The sequence below is a fragment of the Rosa chinensis genome, chromosome 1, assembly GCF_002994745.2.
Source record: "Rosa chinensis cultivar Old Blush chromosome 1, RchiOBHm-V2, whole genome shotgun sequence".
NCBI lineage: Eukaryota > Viridiplantae > Streptophyta > Magnoliopsida > Rosales > Rosaceae > Rosa > Rosa chinensis.
The window spans coordinates 52,460,850-52,482,316 of record NC_037088.1 but is presented as its reverse complement, the minus strand read 5'-3'; the positions used below and the strand labels follow the sequence as shown (position 1 = coordinate 52,482,316).

General features: G+C 37.6%; 3 long non-coding RNA genes across 5 annotated transcripts; 2 read left to right on the top strand and 1 right to left on the bottom strand.

Moving 5' to 3' along the window:
- Positions 1-986: 986 nt before the first annotated feature.
- On the bottom strand, positions 987-5,720 carry LOC121051679. 3 transcript variants are annotated; one of them, XR_005806463.1, is made up of 6 exons: positions 3,191-5,720; positions 2,851-2,988; positions 2,661-2,701; positions 1,726-1,865; positions 1,346-1,491; positions 987-1,249 (listed from the first exon to the last, which is right to left on the bottom strand). It is a non-coding gene; the product is annotated as an uncharacterized LOC121051679 (long non-coding RNA). The 3 variants fall into 3 exon arrangements; XR_005806462.1 differs by lacking the exon at positions 1,346-1,491 and having other exon boundaries at positions 1,726-1,869; XR_005806461.1 differs by lacking the exon at positions 1,346-1,491 and having other exon boundaries at positions 3,191-5,719.
- Positions 5,721-7,342: 1,622 nt separating this feature from the next.
- Positions 7,343-8,719, top strand: LOC121050781. The gene is made up of 2 exons (XR_005803847.1): positions 7,343-7,732; positions 7,904-8,719. It is a non-coding gene; the product is annotated as an uncharacterized LOC121050781 (long non-coding RNA).
- Positions 8,720-16,726: 8,007 nt separating this feature from the next.
- LOC121051614 lies at positions 16,727-17,828 on the top strand. Its single transcript, XR_005806251.1, has 3 exons — positions 16,727-17,282; positions 17,375-17,452; positions 17,538-17,828. It is a non-coding gene; the product is annotated as an uncharacterized LOC121051614 (long non-coding RNA).
- The last annotated feature ends 3,639 nt before the right edge of the window (positions 17,829-21,467 follow it).

Sequence of the window (21,467 nt, the reverse complement as noted above, 5' to 3'; positions counted from 1 at the left end):
AAAACTGGATTACAGAAACCAATCCAATCACATGACCCAAGTTTGTTAAGTGTCTATTTATCAACCAAACATCAGCCCTAAGTTTATAAGAAGAAACAAAAAGAGCTCAATTACTGCACTTAATCATATTTTTCAAAGACATCAATAACTGCAGATTCTAATACCAGTTCTTAGAGGAGGTTCCTCTTCCCTTTCTTCCAATTCGAGAGAGAGTTGAGCCTACTTCCCTTAGTTCCTCTTCTCTCCTAGTGGAAAGGCAGCGACTCCATAACTACAGTCCTAGATCCTCTTCTTCTTTCCAGATTTGAACCCACACTACAACAGAAAAGCTAATTTGCGAGGAACAAGTTTGTCGCTGAAAATCGAAATTTCCTCGCCGTAGTGTTTCCGTGAGGAAAATATTTTGGTCGTCAGTTCCTTGCAGTAGGGTGGTCAAGAAAAGTTTCCGCGAGGAAAATACTATTTCCTCGCCAAGCTCTTTTCATGATGAAAATATTTTTTTCTCGCCAATATTCTTTAGCTACAATTTCTTTCCTCGCCTAAGCTCATACTTTTTCCTCATTGAAAATTTTTGAAGGCTCGAAAATAGTCGTTAATTATATTTCTCGATAAAATAGATTTCATCGCTAAACAATTATTTCCTCGCTAATGATAAGTAATAATTTAGAAATTATAAAAAATTTAAAATACACTTGTTGAGACGAAAATAATTTCGTCGTTGTAGATAGCTTTGGGTGAGGAAGTTTTTCCTCGCTATAAGCTATCTTTAATGAGGAAATTTTATTTTCCTCGCACTATATATCCTTTCAGCGAGAAAACCATTCCTCCCTAAACATACTCAATGATGAGGAACTTTACTTTTATCATTGTAGGTTCTCTTGTCCATAACGAGAAAATTCAATTTTATTGCACTTGCTTGGTTATAGCGAGGAACAATAATGTAGATAATAAAGATGAGTAGACAAAAGAAATATATATTAAAAGTAATAACTCAAAGTATTCCCTTACAATAAGTACTAATTCAAAGTAGTTACACCAAATACTATATACTAATTCAAAAGAGTTTAGGGATTGTCCTGTACTAAATCCAATATAGAAGTAACTAAATCATTTGGTTATTGGTGAACTAAATCATAGGCATCCTCCTGATTACTTCCCCAAATCTTGGAATCTTTTCTACTCTTGCACTTGGAACTCGTCACTAGAAATGGAATTTCTCTTTTAGAGGTTTTGTATAGGGCTTTAGCACCTGCAGAGCAAACCAATAGATTTAAAATCCATCAAAAATTAGTCCTACCCAAAATTAATTTAGTAGTCATTAATCAATCATATCCATGAGTATGACCTTAAAATTCGTTTCCAGAATTGCATAACATACTCTCTGAAACGTTGCTTCATCTCATATGTTATGACCACTCAAATCTGGTGGTCAATTTCACACATGATATAAATAAGTTGTATCCAACAACATCCTAACCCAAAACTTTTCTCCTGTAATAGAAATTATGATGTTACTGGAGTATTGATTAACTTTAACATATGGGATTCCAATTGGTAAAACAAGGACTCAAACTATGATGTCACTGGAGTATTAATTAACTTTAACATGTGGCATTCTTATGGGTAAAACAAGGACTCAAATTTAAGAAAGGAAAAGTGCATGTCAATGAATGGAAATCTTGGCTTAAACAGAAGAATAGTGCAACCAAACCTCCAATATCTTACCGAGTTCTCTTGATCCATAAGTAATTTCAAGGCCCTGTGCATGAAGCTAGCTAGCAATAGTACAACCGAACCTCCAATATCTTATTGGGTTCTCTTGATCCAGAAGTAATTTGAATTATTTCAAGGCCCTGTGCATGAAGCTGGCTAGCAATAGTACAGTCAATGAAATGTCAAAAGCCAGATATTGGGATATCCATACAACAATCAATATGAGTAGACTGTCATCTTATGAGAATAACACTGTATCTGTTCATTCCATAAAATAAAAAAAAAACACTGTATTTGTTCCTCATCCACAACCCACTACCAAATACTCTGTTTTCATATATAGAAGTACTAAGATATGCAGTGCAAGAAAATTTTCTAGTACTCGGAACTATGACTTTTTAGTACTTCTTTACCCTATAATCCTTGTTAGAAGAAGTTTTAATTACTCTGTGGAGTTAAAATAAAGAAATGAAAAGCATTCAAAAGTGGAATTGAGCTAATGTGTTACAATGTCTAGAGCTTGCAATTATGAAGAACCCTATCATAGAGAAAATCAATCCAAAAGACACAATGATTCAAACAACACTTACAGTTAAAGACTGCAAATTTCATGCTCTGACCCTAATCTTGCAAAGTAAGCAAGCAAATATTACAAATTCAGTAGCAAAAGTTGGTACTAACTGAAAACCTGACGAAATATAACAAGGTTCATAGTCTATAACAAATACTGCATCTGTACAATTGATAAATAACAAGGTTCAGGGTTCAAATATAATTCACTTGATACACAATACATATTTAGCAGATTAGAAGGTAGGCAACAAAGTTTCCATTGCTTAGGTATTGAAAAGGAGAAAAGAGACCCTCATGACATGTTAAAGGGGACAAGATATTATGCTAAAGGAAGATGACAGAATAGTCAATATAAGAATGAGCATTGGACTCACCATATATGAGGAAAATTGCCCTACATTTCCCTGTGCACAATCTGTTTCATTCATGAAGAATAAAACCATAGCCTGATTATCATTAGTCACTGAGAATTAACCCACCAAAATACGAGAAATCCCAAACCACACCAAAATCAGAAATCACAAAATGCAGGCACCAAATTAGAGAGTGGGAATGTGAATTGACCTAGTGGAAGTTGAGACCCCAACTTGAAACGTGGGACCAAATATGGTAGCAAAGACCCAATTCGAACCTAGAATAAGAGAGCAATTGGTAGTGCAGCGACAGAAGATTGAATTTACCTGGTATCAACATCTCCTTGTCCTGGATTCACAAGATAATCAAAATATAGGGTGAGTTTAAATCGAATTGGGCATTCAATTAGCGTTTAATTGAAATTACCTCAAATTATATATACTATGACATCTCACATTTGGATTTAGCAGAAAATAAAAAACCGACCTTTAATCAAGCTCTACTAGAATGATATACAAGGAAGAAGAAAGATGAATCTAATGTTACTCACTGAGATGAGAGCTTCAAAGATGGTAGATCCAAAGAGGAGCCTCAGAGACGAAGACAGAGCTTCATCAGACTATGAGAGGAGAACGGCGGAGATAGAAAAGGGCGATATCCTACTACCCTAAGAGTATTTTATCTTCATTTTTTTCTTTTTAAACTTTGGATTAGCGCTTTCTTTTTTTCGATGCCCGCCTTCGATCATCACTATCCCGGTTTTTTTATTATCTTTTCTTTTTTCTCTAATTCTTTGGTATGCCGCTTATAAAAATAAAAATAGATTTAGGGTTTAGGGCTTAGGGATTAGGGGTTAGGTTATAGGATAAGTTTATGTTTGTGAATAGCTTAATGATATTTTATTTGAATACTTGCTATCATTATTTATAACTAAATACTTCAATCAAGCACATTTTGCATAGTGTGTTCCACATGTACTCCATCAAATTGAACAAGAAAGACATTCATTATTGAACAACAGTATCCATGTATATACAAAATAGGTTGTATCATGAGTCATTGTCATATTATCGAGGTAGGAAATATAAATTCATGCCATGTATGATGCAGTGGTTCTTAAGTAGGAGAGATGTAGTAAAGGGAAACTCAATTGCAGAAACCCGGGAAGCGAAAACGAGTCATTCATACTAATGTTTACAAATGAACATATCAAATTAGTATCGTGAAGGACAATCAATTATCACTAACTTGTTTAGTAACTATGAAATCATTCATACAATACCACCTTCCGATTTTAAAGAGGTCCATGATATTTGATCATACTTTTAAAGCAAAAATATGAATAATGCTTGTGTATATGAATTTTAATGATCATGAAATCAAATATGTCAATAATGCATTCCACACTTTAAAAAAATAAAAAAAATGATTATGACAAATATAGACACCTAGCACATGTCATTCATTGGTAATCTTATTTATATATTCATTTATTGCAGGTAAACGTATCTCTTCATCTCAAATTTCCTCATTTTTTCGCCGTTCAATTTGGAGGGTCTTACCCAATTTTCTGAACTAATAACGAGGAAAATAGTTATTTCCTCGCTAATTGCTTCTTTTGACAAGTAGAAAACAGTTTTTTAGCGAAGAAACCATAATTTTGTCGCCGTTGGATTTGACAAATCATACTTAGTTTTCCACTAAACTAATAAGGAGGAAAGTGTTATTTTCTCACTAAATGCTTCTTTTAGTGAGGAAATGGTTCCTCATAGAACACAAACTTTTAGGGAAGAAATCATAGTTTTGTCGCTATTGAATTTGGCGGGTCGTACTCAATTTTCAACCAAACTAATAACAAGGAAAGCGTTATTTCCTCATTAATTGCTTCTTTTGGTGAGAAAATGATTCCTCGTATAACATAGACTTTTAGCGAGGAAACCATAGTTTTGTCACCAATAAATTTGGCGGGTTTTACTCAATTATCCGCTAAACTAATAACGAGGAAAGTGTTATTTCCTCGCTAATTGTTTCTTTTAACGAGGAAATGGTTCCTCGTAGAACATAGACTTTTAGCGAGAAAACCATAGTTTTGTCGCCAATTAATTTGGCGGGCCTTACTCAATTATCCGCCAAACTAATAACGAGTAAAGTGTTATTTCCTCGCTAATTGTTTCTTTTAACGAGGAAATGGTTTCTCGTAGAAAATAGACTTTCAGGGAGGAAACCATAGTTTTGTTGCCATCAAATTTGGCGGGTCCTAAACAATTTTCCGCCAAACAAATAACGACGAAATCATTATTTCCTCGTTGAATGTTGTTTTTGTGATGAAAAAATTTGTCACTGAAGTCTCATATTTTCTCGCTAATAACATGACGATTTGAGAGACCAAATTGTGGTCACCTTTAGTGATGAACTGAAATATTCGTCATAGAAAGTCATATATAGGGAGGAAAATATGTTCCTCGTAAAAAATCTAATGGCATTTAGTGAGGAACTTAATTATTCCTTGTAAAATGTGACATTTACTGAGGAAAATAAATTCCTCGAGAAAAACTTGGTCGCTAAAGAGACTTTTTGTTGTAGTGCCATATACAAACAAACCCATATCATTTCTCTGTTCCTTCTAAAACTAAACCTTTAAACTAAAAGAAATTATATACCATAATTTCATACCAGCCGACTCCTACATGTTATCCAAAACCTGGATAATGATCATTGATGTAAACATCACATGCCCTATTAAACAGATAATAAAAACATTCGAGAAACTATCTTAGATCACACTAAGTAGATTGCAATCAATACCATAATACGATACTATAGTCTACAAGATACTGAGTTCAAATAAAGCTACAAGAACCAATAGCACACACTATGTCCTTCAATCTACAAAGTTGTTCTAAACCATAAAAATAGAGAATTTGTCTAATAAAACTCTTCTGACCAGCAAAAGCTCCCCATCACAATCACATAAAATCTCTATTAGCTGCAAGAAAGTGCCTAACTGAGTGCGAGATAGAAATATAACGCAACCTATGTCAAACTTCTATGGCAAGGCTTAAGCAACAGCACTGAGTAAAGCTCACATACCTTACTCCTTTTTGTACAGTTATGGAGGAATCATAGAAATTGGGTTTCGTATGATTCTATCTGCAGAGAAGAAGCATAACCCAGAAGACCCAAAGTCTGCGCAAAGGAAGGAGGCGAGGCCGGCGAGAATCCAAGAATTGGAGGACGTCAACACCGACGAGCTGAAGAAGAAGGCGATTTGAGAGAAGAGGATGGAGAACCAGGCACTAAAGAAGATGAAGGAGGAGATGTGGAATGATAATGATAATGACAGCAAAGAGAGATGTCTGCCTCGCGATGGAGAAAAGATAGGGTTTAGCTGTTTTGATGTAATTTTCAGAAAAGGAGGAGGACAGAATTAGCAAGAAGTCCAAATTTCATTAAACAACAGTGGAGAGCTCCTCTATGTTTTCCCAAAGCAGCTTTTAAAAGCTAAAAATTGTAGCTTCCTAACTTCGGCTTTATGGAGAAGCAATTCCAACCAAAAGCAGCTTTCAGAGATTTTACCAAACACCATGCACTTGGCCCAAAAGCAGAAGCAGTCCCAAAAGCACCCCAGGAATCAATCCCAAACTAAGCCTTAAACTCCATCCAAATCGAGAAACTCTAAACTAACTCTCTCCCAAATCGAGCAACCCAAAACAATCTCGCCTAAACCCTATCCTAAAATCGTGAAACCCAGGACAAGGAAATCATCTTGAAGCGGCCAACAATGGATGAATGAGTATCCCAAATTGTGAAAGGACCTGACAAAATCCCTAACTATGGTGAGTTCATGTTTTATGAACATGTTGATTCATGTCTTGGATTAGAGTGGGATAGGGGATGGTTAATTCTATTAGGGTTTGGGTCAACGATTAACTTGGGATTGGGGGTTGTTGCTATATTTTAGGGTTTAGGGTTAGTGATTAACTTGGGATTGGGGTAGATGTGCATTTGTGCTCCTAACATGGAAAAAAAAAAGTTTGTTGAGCTCAGGGCTTTTAGTACTTGTCCTTTTTTCATTCATATTTTGGTGTGTGGTTGTTGGAAATAGATGTTTTATTGGTGCGTATATTGATTTGCATTGATTACATTGTTGATCAAGTCTTCTCCTTTTAAATGCAATACATCTGGATTACTTCACTGTGAAGATGTATCGTGGTGGCTACATAAGGGATAACAACCATTCAGATTTTCAATTAGAGTAGAATGGGGGATGGTTTTGAATTCTGTTAGGGTTCGGGTCAACGATTAACTTGGGATTGGGATTGAGATTGAGGTTGTTGCTATATTTTGGGGTTTAGGTCAGCGATTAACTTGGGATTGGCACCACAACACATGTGGGCAAAGGCCATACATGTATTGCCACATAATTAAAAATTGTGGATATGGACCTCATACTCACCGCTATAACCAATGTTGGTGTCTATATCCTCCACCTACAAGCACAAAGCATGGGTCCCTAATTATTTAATATTTTTGCTTTTTGCTTTTTGCTTTTTTTGATTCAAATCAATTATTTAATATTTATTTGGGTTTCTTTTTTGTAGGCCCCAATCTTACAGAATTTTTATCTTTTCTTTTTTCTCTTTGATCATGTCACAAACAGGGATGACCACACCCCACACGTTTAATTGATCAACACCCATATTTTCAGCCTCTCAGACTCTTATTTATTTCTATTCTTCTGGGAAAAAAAACCATCTCTCTCTCTCTCTCTCTCTCTTGTCTTACTACTCCATATTCACCATGATCAATTAAGCTGGATAGTCTGAATCATAAGGAATAGATCCCAGATCCCCCTATTAGATTCAACCCTGGTCTATCAATTTAACCTACCTCCTATTTTTGAATTAGGGATTGTGATTTCTTAGGCGATTGTGGTTTTTCTTTGCAGCAAGGGATTAAAGAGATTTCAGACTGTGTTCATGGAGAGCTAGGTTGCTAATCACCTTGGATGAAAGAAGCCATCGACCATTAAAACTCGTTCGTCATGCTTCAACCCGAGACCATGGAGAAGCTCCAGCGATAACACAATCAGGTAGCATTTTGGTGTTTGTTATTAATTTATTTTCTTTGATGGCTATATTCGATTTATGCCGCAGAAAAATTGGAGGATTTTTGTTGTCTATGGTTTTCCGGCTATGGCTTATTGATTGAATTTTGTATGGGTCTATGCCTATCATCTCTAATCCAAGATCCCCAATTTCAGCACTGAGTAGGAGGCTGAAACCATGCTAGTGATTGAACCAAGAAGATCATCATTGAGATCCTGGTATCGGTGAGTTTTGTTCCTTGTTTGTTTCTTCAACACTAACTTGAACTATGGACCTAGACACTCAAAAGATTCAAGATTTAAACATGGATGGCCTCTGTTTTCATATTTCGGCCAAGTCAATTGCAGACTGAAGTTGCTCTCTTTGCTTCCTCACGTACTCACCAACTTGATTTTAGCCATCCATCCCCAGAAAGATGAAATAAGATGAATAATATCAAGAATCTGATCAATTCCAATTTTGGAACTACAAAGAAGCAATATGACTCGATACTGGACCATGAATAGAAGCAATTGTTGATCGGAAAAAAAAAAAAAAAAAAAAAAAAAAAAAAAAAAAAAGCAAAATAGAAGCAATTGAAACTCTGATTCCTATCCCATTGGTCATACCATGTCAGAATTGCAAAGAAGCCACACACAACAAAACTGAGACAATTTAGGAAGAGAGAGCAACCCCTCTACAGCGCATTGACCCAAAAGAAAGTGGCTGCAACGTGGCAATGGGTAATAGACAAGCACATGTGTTGCCTTTGGCCCAAATATGTCACCAATAATGTATGTGGCCATTGCCAATAATTGTAGTAGTGTGGGAATGGTTTTGAACTGTTTGATGTCTGGGACTTCTTTTAAATTGGGATTGGGAGTGATTTGCAACTGTTTTATGTATATGTTTTCGTTTAAATCGGGATTGAGGGTGGATTTTGAATATTTTTGGGTTATGGTCTTTGAATGTTCTAATTTGGGATTTTGAGATGTCGATTTGTTTTTAGAGTTTCATAGTGGCTGGTAGACTGAATAAATGAGAAAGGGTGTGGATTTCTTCTTCCATATTCATATATAATTGATGTCTTGTCTGTTTGCATTTAGGGTTTTGTTTCATTGTGGATTAAACTTGTTTAAACTATAAAGAGTGCATGTGAAGGTTGTTAGGGGTCTGATATATGCATTTTAATACTGTATTTGTGATATATGTATGTACATTTGTGGTTCTAACATGGAAAAAAAAGTTTGCTGAGCTCAGGGCTTTTAGTGCTTGTCCTTTTTTCATTCATATTTTGGTTGTGTGGTTGCTGGAAATGGATGTTTTATTGATGTGTAAATTGATTTGGATTGATTACATTGTTGATCAAGTCTTGTCATTTTAAATGTAATACATCCAGATTACTTCACTGTGAGGTAGTATCATGGAGGCTACATAATGGACAACAACTACGTTGGTGGACAAATTAGCTACTACGAAAATGTGGATAAGGATAAGATGAGTCTCACTAAATGATACACCTCGTATCTAGTTCACCTCCTTACTGTATTCAAGTGATTTACTTTCAGTTTTACTGTCCTCGATTTCTGTTTTAATGATTTAGGGACCCAAAGTGTTGATTCTTTATAGGATGACCATTTAAAGAAATTTTCTTCTTGAGAGTCGTAGAGGACGTTAAACTGAGTCGATGAACACGTGGCATGCCTAAAACAGAGTTTGTACATGAAAGTTATGGTCAGAAAACTAAAGTTACTATTTTGAGAAAGGGGTATAAAAGGAGGACTTATTGAAAATGGCAAGTCAGTTTTCTCACCTCTCCCTAAAGTAGAAACCCTAAATTCTCACCAGTTGACTCGCGAAACTGACCCAACCCGGAACCCAAACCTGGCCGTAACTCCGCTGTTCGGCCACTGATTGACGCTGCACCAATCGCATCCAACTCACCTCTTCATTCTTGTTCGATCCTTGGAGGTTTTGTTGCACGATTTGAAGTGTAAAAGCCTTAACGAGCTAAAGATTCTTGTGACAGACTGGTTTTGAAGACCCTATCGAAACTCACAATTCTTGAGACCATTTGGGACGATCCTTGTTATGTTTTAGAGCTCTTAGGGCACATAGCAAACCATCCAAGCAGCTTGGACAAGTTTGAATCGAGGAAGGAGAATCGGAGCTTGGAAGTCAGCCCCTTTTCTCTTTCGAGGTAAATTCCAAACTTTTGGCTTCTAATTGGACTTTGTTATAGTTAGGAAATTGGTTTGGGATGTTGAGAGAAAGATTTTGGCATAGGTCTCGCTACCCAAGTCATGGGTCGAGTGGCGACGCGAGGGGCCACTTCTAGTCTTCTACTTTGGCTAGTTAGGTTGAGTTTACAATCTAAGGCTTGTGGATATGATTTTGGTAGAAATCAGAAAAAATTTGATACTAAGATCAGAAATTTTTGAATTTCGGAGTTTTGGTTGTCGATTTGTGGTTCCCTTGATTATGCTTTAGAACATTTAAATCGACAAAACGATTGACTTGAGTCATAAACTCTCGTAAGCGTACAAATCGTGGTCAAGTAAGGGAAGTATTAGAACCTTGATTATCGTACCTTGAAGATTAGATCTTGGACCTAACCAAGGTTATTGACTCTAGAATGACTTAAAAGCATTTTAGGAAAACTAAAATAAAATATTCACAAGGCACCAAGCCTTGGCAATGCTCCACTTAGCTCATTCTAAGCCTAATTAAAGCCACTAATTTGTAGCCGAAATGGATTATGCACAATGAAATGTAGAATTTTGTTGGAAAATATAAATTGAGAATTAACTAAATTAAACGCAACCGAAAAGTAAACCAAACAACTAATTATCAAACAAGAAATTAAATTTGGATTTTCAAATTAATGGAAATATGGGAGTGTCGGGTGATTCACACTAGGGCTGGGCGTCTAGACCCGAGAACCCGACCCAAACAGAGCAAAAAAGCCCGATTCGGTTCGGTTTTGTGTTGGAAAATGTCAGTTCGGTGCAAAGCCCGACCCGAATTACATTTTATCGGGTCGATGTCAGGCTTGATATTTTCCGGGACCGAAAGACCGACCCGAACCGATTTCTCCTCCATCTCAGCCTCTTGAGATTCTCCTCCCAAGCCAGCTCCTCCTCCTCCTTCTCCATACTCAAATTTACAGAATTTCATAAGAACCCAGAACCTATATGAAACAAACTATTAAAATTTGAGCATAGGACATAGGAACACAGAGAAAGTTGTTGCTTTGAGTAATCTTACCTTGGGAACCAGTGAAGCCGAGAAACTCCTTCACCTGCAAAAACTCTTTTCTTGATAGCTTCCTGAGCTTGAAGCTCGAAGCAGAGTAGATCAAAGTTGCCGAAGAAGAAGAAAAAGAAGATATGGTAAATAGAGAACTGCATAATGGGGATTGGGGAGGAAGAAAAGAGAAGAAAAAAGAAGAAGAAGAAGATATGGTAAAGAGAGAAGTAGAGAACTGCATAATGGATTAATAGGGATTGGGGAGGAAGAAAAAAAGGGGGACAAAAAAAAACGAAGAAGAAGAAGAAGAAGAAGAATACGGCTAGAAAAAAGAGAGAGAAGAAAGTGAAAGAGGGTTCTGCACTTCTAGGTTTTGTTTTGTTTCATTTCTCCCGCTTAGGATCAAATAAATATAAACTTTGGACAAATTATGTTGAGAGCGTCTCGTGCTCCAGTGGTTGGCAGCAAGGCTTTCGTGTAAGAGGTCGGGGGTTCAAACCCCGCCTCTCACCCAATTTTGTGTGTATTTTGCATAAAGCTGGGAAATTAGATTTGGGCCTGAAAAGCCCGAAGACAGAACCGGCCCGTTTGGGGTCGGTTTCTATCGGTTTCCATTTTTGAAAAAGCCCGAACTGACCTGGACCGATTGTTTCGGGCTCGGTCTCGGTCTCACCAAATTTTGGGCTCGGCCCGACCCGAGCCCAGGCCTAATTCACACTAACTATCTTGCAAATATCGATGTCAATTTCACATATGCATGCATTTTCTATGTGTTAATTCCCGTATCTAGTACAAGTCAAGGCTACTAAACCAATTATCCCTTTGATCTATTGATTATGCAGGTTATGGCCACAATCAACTCTCTAACTTAGGCATTACGTCGGTTAACGCCGCAATATCTAAAATTAGAGGCCTAGAGAGCAAGATAATAGAGACTAAACAATTAAACTAGCTAATGGTTACCACACTTAAATCCTAGATGCCATAGACTAATAAGTTGTCAATTTATCAATCTAATCAGGACAATGCCCACAATATAATTTCAAAGGGTGACAAAGCCTAGAAACATGCTTCTAAGGACCAATAAATTCGGATTTAAAGCATACACAAGAAAAATTGCATTTATTCATTAAAACACCAACATTTACACAAGATGAGTTAGGGCTTCACAACCCTAACTCCGAAAATCGAACTACTCACAACCTATTATCAAATACATCATCAAATACATAAAAAATTAGGAGAAATAATAGAGAAGAGAGAGAACACAAGTTAGGCTCACTATTTGCTATAGGCAAATATGAACCCAACTTGAAATTAAGCCCCTACTCTTTACCAAAGCCAAAATTCCCTTAGGTGATGAAGCCTTGATAATGTGAAGTGAAAATCTCTTAATTGTTTCTTGAGAAAAATGGCAGAGAATGGTACTAAGAAGTGAGAGAAATTGGAGAGAAGAGAAATATGGTGTGGAGGTCTATTGCGGCTGTTGCCGAGAGGAAGAGAGATAAAGGAATAGGTCGTGGTCTGTGGCTTTAATTGAACAAGGGAAAGCTAGTGTGCCACGTGTCATAAGCACACTGGTTGAATGATGCAAGGATAATGTCATGTGCTGCTGTGCGTTTTGGCAGTAAAAGAAATAATGAAATGCTGCAGTCCCTCTCTGCATAATTGAACCACAATGATTAATTATACTGCTGCCACGTGTCATCAAAATACATGATTTTGTACTCTTTCAATTCAGCTAACGTGCACCCCATAATTAACTTTAATTAACCACTAGTTAATTAAGACTAATGGTTAATTAAGGATGCTTTGACCTAGAGTTGACCACCTGGACCTTTGTTGAAAACTCCACCTTGCTACGATGATTTTGCGCATTTTACTTTCAATTTTCGTGACTCCGCTTATTTTCTACAAAATAAATAAAATATATTAATTACATAATAATTGATTTAGAGATTATCTTAATTCTAGTGTTTAGAATGTAATTATGCACATAAAAATGCAAGTAATCAACGATGTTAGTTTTGGGTGAATCAGAGAAGGATAAAAGTGCTTAGGTTTGAGGTCAACTATTAGGGTTCGGTTTCTAATTAATGTAAACTTAAATTTTGGTCCTTGGTTTTGTTGGTGATGAGTTCTGCTTTGTACAGAACGTGAGAAAATCCCACTCGAGGAGAGTTTTGATCGACGGCAGGCGTAGCCTTATACTGTGAGCGGACTTTTGTTTTAAAATTAAATATGCATGCAATTATTGCCCTTTTATTTATTGGGCATGTGTTTTGGTTGCAGAAATGAATTGTGAATTGTTATTTGGATTGGTTTTTATTATGATTTTTCTGAATTGAAGATGCTTTGGATACTAAATGAGGTTGAGCTTTCTGAGGAATTTCCAAAACGTGATTATGGATTTTCGTTGATCTCGCGTAATTGTATTTAGCAAATTGAGAAATCTTATTAAATTTATTAATCGCATTTGTTGCCATATTTTTCGAGAATGATCTTGATTAATGTTTTCCGAGTGTGGTTGGGAATCCTAGTCATGTTTCGGTTAGCGATTATTTATTTTGTGCAAGATTTTTCGAGAAATGTTTTATATTGGTTTTTTAATTTTTTTCTTCACCATACTTGAGTTATCATATTTTACTGCTAGCTAGCTCATTGCTCATCCTCACAATACCTTGTGGGTTGCAGTGTGCCTTTAGCCTGGGAGGCACTCTTTACTGTATGATGACTTTTTCTTCTCCATTATATTCTTATGTTAAACCAACATGGCTGGTTCATTTTTACGAGATTCTTAGTTTTAAAGAAAAGTGTTCTATAAATTGTTGCATGCATTGGTTTTTAAGAAAGATCTAAATCTGGGAAAGTTTCTTTTTATTTTTTCGAATAATTATTTTTGTCCACTCATGCTAACATTTTTACATACTTTCCCTTGGGCCCTCTGGTTTCAAATGCCTAGTTTGCAGAGTTGTTGTTTGGCTTTATGAGTTGAGGCATTACACCACTGCTGTCATCCCTTGCTTGTAGGTTACCAGTTAACCACTATGTAACATTCCCATATATTTTTCTTAGATTGCTCTAATAACCATGGGATGTTGATTATTAGCAGTTTGTAAAATGTGGGTTTATCAGCCAACTTTAGGATTTCATGGACATTATATATGTTGTCGTAGACTTGAATTGTTGGATATGGTGGTGTTAATTGTCGGTGTGGATATATTTTAATATATGTTATTTTTATTATGGAGTTGGTTATTTGTGGAGAGCATGTAGGCTCTAGGACATGAGGGTAGATGTGTATAGAAATGTAGATTTTATTTTTACAGGTTTGGGTTGTCCACTTTCAGGGAAAGTTCTGTCAAATTTTCAATAAAGTTTTTCGGGAAGTAAGCCCCGCAGGGCCACCTCGAATTTCAGGGTGAATTCTGGGGCAGGTCCTGTCACTGAAGTTGATGGAATGGTGAGGGGCTTGAACTAGAACTATAATGAGAGAAGAATTGATTACTGGTACAATATTGGGAGTGAAGATGACACATTGACGTTCTAAGCTGAACACAGATAAGGATACAGTCACCATGTGTTCATGTGTACCTGAGATTAGATTAGTCATCATCTACTTAGATCATCTAGATCTCCATGATGGCTATGAAGAGGACAATGATGATTTGTACATGTATGATGAAGCATATTCATGTTTTTTATTAGTCAAGCTGGTTCAAGTGTTGTGCTCATTGAAGAACTCCAAGACCCAAGGAAAAAATCTGGTGTTGTCATAAAGGAGCTCCCATAAGAGTTAAGCAAGTCAGGATTGGTGGACAAACCAATAAAGAAATAACTGAGTATTGTGATTAAAGAGTGGGATAGGGTCATCTTAAATACCAACTCAATCGAGCAAAACACCATTTGTAGATCCCAAGGTCAAAGGTAAAGAAAAGGTCAGTGAAGTTGACAACTTGATGGACATTAAAGTGAATGAGTTTAGGAGCAGAGGAAGAGTGCAGCCTGAAATGGCTTATGATGAGGAATAATCGAATAATGATGATGCCGAAGATGAAGACTACAAACCATAGTTTGATGATGATGATTATGGAGAGTATGGTTGGGATGATGATCAGCTTGGGGATGTGGAAGAAGAGTTTGATGGATTTGGTGAGTCTATTGAACTTAATACACAAAGGTCTACTTGTGGCAGAAGTACCGTGGAAGAAGACAATGTCATTGAGGACAATGAGTACATGTTTAATGTTTTTGATTCATATGAGGAAGTTATAGGAGGTGAAGTAAACTCGGATGGAGAGGGGGGGGATAGTTTTCCTGAGTTTAATCCCAAAACTGACATAAAGGATCCACAATTTAAATTGGGTCTTAAGTTTGCATCAATGAGGATTCTAAGAGCTTCTTAAGGGAGAAGACGATCATGTCTAGATGGAAATCAGTCTTTTTGAAGAGTGACAGAGCTAGGGTTTGTGCGATTTGCAAAGCTAAGAACTACCTTTTTGAGTTGCATGCAAGCAAAATGCAACATGAATAAACTTTTATGGTGAAGACCTGCATTGCAGATCATACATGTGATAGGGTTAATGAGAACTCCATGATCAAGGCACTTACTTGACTGAAAAGTATGTTGATCAGATCAAGCTCAATCCCGATTGAAAAACAGGTAACTTAGCTGACTCATAACTTGGGTATTTGGCTTACTGGAATTAATATGTGTTGAACTAATACCTTTTTTTTGTAATTGTGTTCTTCAAAATCACTTGCACAAACTACATCAGCTGAAGTAAAGGCTAAGGAGGGCAGTTTTGAAGCAGCTGGAAAAATCTATCATGGAGCAATATGCCAAAGTAAGAGATTATGGAGCAGAACTGAAAAAAGTGGACCCTGGTACCACTGTGGATATAAATTGTGACTTCAACCATCCTAGTGGTCTACCTGTGTTAAAAAAGATGTATATCTAGTTAGAAGCATTGAAGATGGGTTTTAAAGCTCGCTGCAAATCAGTAATAGGGCTTAATGGTTGCCATCTCAAAAGTTCTCATGGTGGGCAGCTCTTAAATGCAGTTGAAGTGGATACAAATAACACTACATGGGTAGTTGCATATGCGCATGTTGAGATGACGAGCATAGACTCTTGGGAATGGTTCTTAAAGTTGCTGGTGAAGGACTTAGACATAGAGCATGAGGGAGTTGGATGGACTTTTATCAGTGACAAGAAGAATGGCCTTTGACCAGCTTTTGAGTCAGTTATCCCACTTGCAGACCATAGATTTTGTGTGAGACACCTCTGAACAAAGTGTACCAAGTTATTTCTTGGTAATTAAATCCATGACAGACTAGCTCTGGGCAGTAGCAAAGTCAACTACCTTGGCTTATTTTCACAAGAAAATAGACCATGCAGCTTATAACTGGCTTACAAGTTTGTAGTGGATTTTTGAAACTTAGTCTTCATAATTTATAGTTTGTATATGCCTGCCCCTTTAGATTAATACCTTTGTTGATCTTGTAGATCCAAAAAGGCCTCCCCTTCACTAGTGTAGGGCACACTTCTAAACTCACATCAAATGTGATATTCTTCTAAATAACTTGTGTGAGAGCTTTAATGCATTCATATTAGGTGCAAGAGGCAAGCCAGTTGTGTTAAGTTTTGAGGATATGAAGGTATAAAAATGATCATATTGAGGAAGGAAAAGATGATGAAGTATGAGTGTACCATCTGGCTTAAACCTCGAGTGATTTTGAAAAAAAAAAAATCAAAGTCAAAGTTGCCACTGATTATATCCACATGGCTCTGAAAGTCCACAAATTGAAGTAGAAAGCATTGTAGGAGGTATGCATGTTGTTGATCTTGAAAGAAGGACTTATAGTTGGAAGAGGTGGGACTTGAGTGGTATACCATTAAACATGTTGTTGCTGCAATTAACTTCATGAGGCTAAACCTTGATGATTTTGTGGATGATTGCTACTTGAAGAAGACATATATTGCTATTTACAACCATACCAGAAAGCCTATAAATGGTATGGAGTTGTGGTCCATTTATAAAGAACCTACAATCTTGCCCCCATAGTAAACAAGACTACCATGAAGGCCAAGGACACGCAAGGATCAAGGATGCATCTGAGAGGGCTGCCAATGGAGGTCCCAAGCTTGGCAATGTTCAGAGAAGTTTAAGGTGTGATAATTGTGGTGTGGTTGGCCACAATGAGAGATAATGTCATAGGCACTTGTCTCCTAAGACAAAAGCAACCGATCTGAACAAGAAGAGAAAATTGAACAATGAAGGGGTAGGAACATCTGGAAATCAGGTTTGTAACTTTTTTCTTGTTTAAAAAGTTGAGTTCTATCACATAACCATTTTTTTTATAATATGATTGATTTGTATGTTCATTTGTTGTAGGCTACTCGTAAGAAAAAGCCTCCCATGACAAAGAATGAGCTACGGCAGAAGGCAAAGTAAAAGGCTGAAAAACTGAAGGTAAACTAATCAATAAAAATCTGATGATTTCTAATGTACCTTTAATTATGAGCTAAGTTACTGTGGTTTGTGTGCATGGTTGTAGAAAAAGAGAATTGATAAGAACGCTACCACAGCTAAGCTGCTCCTTCAAACGCAAGAGCTGCTCCTACAAATGCCAGAGTTGCTCGTTCTGCAAACGCAAGAGCTGCTGCTTCAAGCTCTCAAGTTGCTCCGTCAAACTCTAAAGCAACTGGTGCAAAAGATAAAGATCCTATTTCAAGCTCTAAAGCTTTTGGAACACCAACTAGATCATCAAAGAGGCTTAGAGAAAGTGGAAGATAGAGTTGAAAGCATTTCAGATTAGCAGGCCTTAGTTTAGCTTTAGGGTGATAAATTTTTGTTTAAGGAGATCAATGATTTGTGTTGCAATCTTTTGTACAACCTTGTGCTTTGTAACAAGGTTGTTGGACCTAATATTTTGATAAGATGATTAGGTCTACTCAAACTGCAACTTGTATCCCATTTGAATTTTTTTTGGGTCATGGATGTAAGACACTAATATCATCCTTGGTTTGCTAATGTGGAATATAACTGAACCATTATTAATGTTCTATCTATCTATCAGGTTTTAATGTCATTGGTATTTGTTTTTGTTTCATTGTATGGTTAGTATCAAGTTATTTTGATGTTTTTCAATGTGTTCTTTCACTTTGTTGGCTGCATTATGAGTTTTTAGAGGCAAATCGAGTGAATTGTCCAATTTACCCTTTCATGTGGGCTTAGTCGCTAAGTTTTTCAATGCCATCTTAGTACTTAACGTCCAATTTGGATGCCTGAGAAAATTTTGGGCACGATTGATTGAAATTGAGAGCACAGGGGTGTTGCTCATAAAAATGAAAGAGGAAAAATTAATATGAAGTTGAGTGCAAACCACATGGTGGTAAAATGAAATTTGTACGTTTCTTATTTTTATATTTTAAAATCTGACTAGCTTGGCTAGATCTGTTCTGCGTGATCTAATATGCGGTTTTGAGATTTAGTGTTTTCCTCCATGATAGTATCATTTTCCTTGGAATGCTTTATGCAAGTTATTCTATATATAAAGCTAGGGATCATCATGGGCCGGGCTAGGGCCGGCCCTACCCTAAATTTTAGGGCTTAGGGTCGGGCAGGGCCTAGTCAAAGTCAACAAAATTTAGGGCCAGGTAGGGTCGGGCCGGGGCTTAAATATGTTAACCCTTACCCGCCTGAAAAGCCCGATTCGTTAGGGCCGGGTAGGGCCGGGCTTCCGAATAGGGCCAAATAGGGCCTTATTTTGTATAACAAAAAAAAAAAAAAATACATTGTATTTTTTCCTCAAAATGTAGCTAAATGATTATATAGGTAATACAAGACTCATTGTTTTTTGTTGATCATATTTAATACACACACACACACACATATATAAATTAACTTATAACATTTATTAATTTAGTTAAGGTGGTTATATTCAATTAACTACCTCTCTAAATCTATCAATATTTTTTTTTTTTTTTGAGGGGAATGAAAGACTAATTCATTGATTAAGCATCATTACAATCATTGATTAAACTAGCCTCCACAAACGGAGGAATATCTGAGAAATAATCTATCTGAAAATCATCATGCTTGGCCTCCTGCGCCAAAATATGGGCCACACTATTGGCCTGCCTAGTTACCTTAAGCACACGAGCATCCAATGCTTCATGTAACAAAGCTCCCAGGTCTACTAACAAAAAACCCAGCTCCGAACAATCCAATGAAGATGAGGACAATGCTGACACCAGGTCTAGGCAGTCTGACTCCACAATCAAAGGTGTAAGACGATTATCAATGGCCAACTGCACTCCCAGTATCAATGCTAAAAGCTCGGCATGGCTAGCTGATTGAGCAAATGTAACAGAATGTCGAAACCCATGAAGAAAATTCCCTACATGATCTCGGAACACCCCACCTAAACCTGTACGACACAAGGTCTGATCAAAAGCAACGTCAACATTCAACTTCACAAAGCCAACTGGTGGTTTCGACCATTTAGGGACTGGACGAGCTGCCAACCCTAACCGGGTAGTAATGCGAGCTGCTTTAAAATCTACCAACCAACCCAATGACATTGGGACAATCGCTGAGGCCTGCTGAAAATCACCTCCCCAAACTTTAGCATTTCTATTCCTCCAAGTGGCCCACAAAATCATCAACAAAGAGGCAAAATGATGAGGATATGTCACTGAAACAACTGTGAGCCAATCTGCTACAGTGGAAGGGGCCGAAACAAGGGGAAGATTGGCACCATGAATCAAACTAGTAGCATGGGGACAGTCACGAGTTGCATGGAGAGGAGTTTCAACTTCTTCGTCACAAAGTGGACATTGGGTGTCTAGATCAACACCACGTTCACTAAGCCGACCCCGAGTGGGGAGAATATTAGAGGCTGCTTTCCAAGCACATATCTTCACACTGCTTGGAACCTGAGCTTTCCACAACTGACGCCAAAGAATAGCACTTGGATTTGGTATGGATGAAACATCATCAAGAATCCTAGTCCTAGCTACATGGTAGGCCGACTTTACCGTGAACTGGCCTTTTTTATCTGCACCCCAAATCCATCTATCCTCATGAACCCGAGGACTAAGAGGAATAGTGAGAATCTTCTGAACAAGATAATCAGGAAAAAGTTCAGATAAAAGAGTAACATTCCACACACCTGGAGAGATGAAAAGATCAGCAACGAAAGTTGCTCGACTCGAGAAGTAAGTACTCAAATCCTCACCCATCAACCACGGATCCCGCCATATATTGGTAGACAAACCATTCCCAATGTGACGTTTAATGCCTGCTTTCAGTATGTCTCGGCCTTGCAAGATACTTCGCCATGCGAAAGAAGGTTGGGAAGCAAGCTCAGCTTCCCAAAAGTTACTGTGGGGGAAGTATAGAGCTTTAAAAAGTTGACCGATCAGGGAGTTAGGATATTGGAGCAACCGCCACCCTTGCTTGGCTAACATAGCCAAGTTAAAAGCAAAAAGATGTCGGAAACCCATACCTCCCATACTTTTGGGTTTACAGAGGTCATCCCAAGCCCGCCAATGCATAGCCTTCTTGTCGTTCGTACTACCCCACCAGAACTGTGCACAAAGCTGGTGGAGTTCCTGAATAAGATTTTGAGGGAGTAGGTAGCAATTCATGGTATACAGTGGGAGAGCCTGAGCCACCACCTTGATTAAGATTTCTCTACCGCCTGCACTAAGCAATTTGGATCTCCAACCAGTCAATTTTTTTGACAGGTTATCTTTAATATAAGCAAAAGTTTCTGACTTGGATCTACCAATAAGGGTCGGAATCCCCAAATACTTATCATGCTTCTCCACTACCGGAACCCCCAGGATTTGAGCCATATTGTCTCTTAAAGGCGGTAAAACACTCCCACTGAAAACAACATTACTCTTCTGCAGGTTCACCTGTTGCCCAGAGGCCCTTTCATAAATATTTAACAAATCCCTAATCATGGTGCAATCCTGAGGCGTAGCAATAGAATAAAGCATACTGTCGTCTGCAAACAAAAGATGACTGATAGGAGGGGCACCATCACAGATATGCAGCCCCTGCCATTGACCACTAGAAACTCTGTGGGAAATGAGAGCGGACAGGCCCTCTGCACATAATAAAAACAAATAGGGGGACAAAGGGTCTCCTTGTCGCAACCCATGCTGCTGTGTCACATAACCCCTAGGGGTACCATTAACAAGGAAAGAATAACGCACCGTAGAAAGGCAAGACATAATCAGGTCCACCCATTCCTCCGCAAACCCCATTTTCAACATGATTCTCTGTAAAAAAAACCCCATTCCAGTCTATCGTATGCTTTACTGATATCCAATTTAAGAGCCAAAAAACCTTCGTGACCACGCCTCAACCTGTGCATGTAATGGGCTAGCTCTGACGCTACCAAAGTATTATCAGAAATAAGCCGATTTGGAACAAATGCACTCTGTTGGGGAGAAATAATATCTGACAAGAA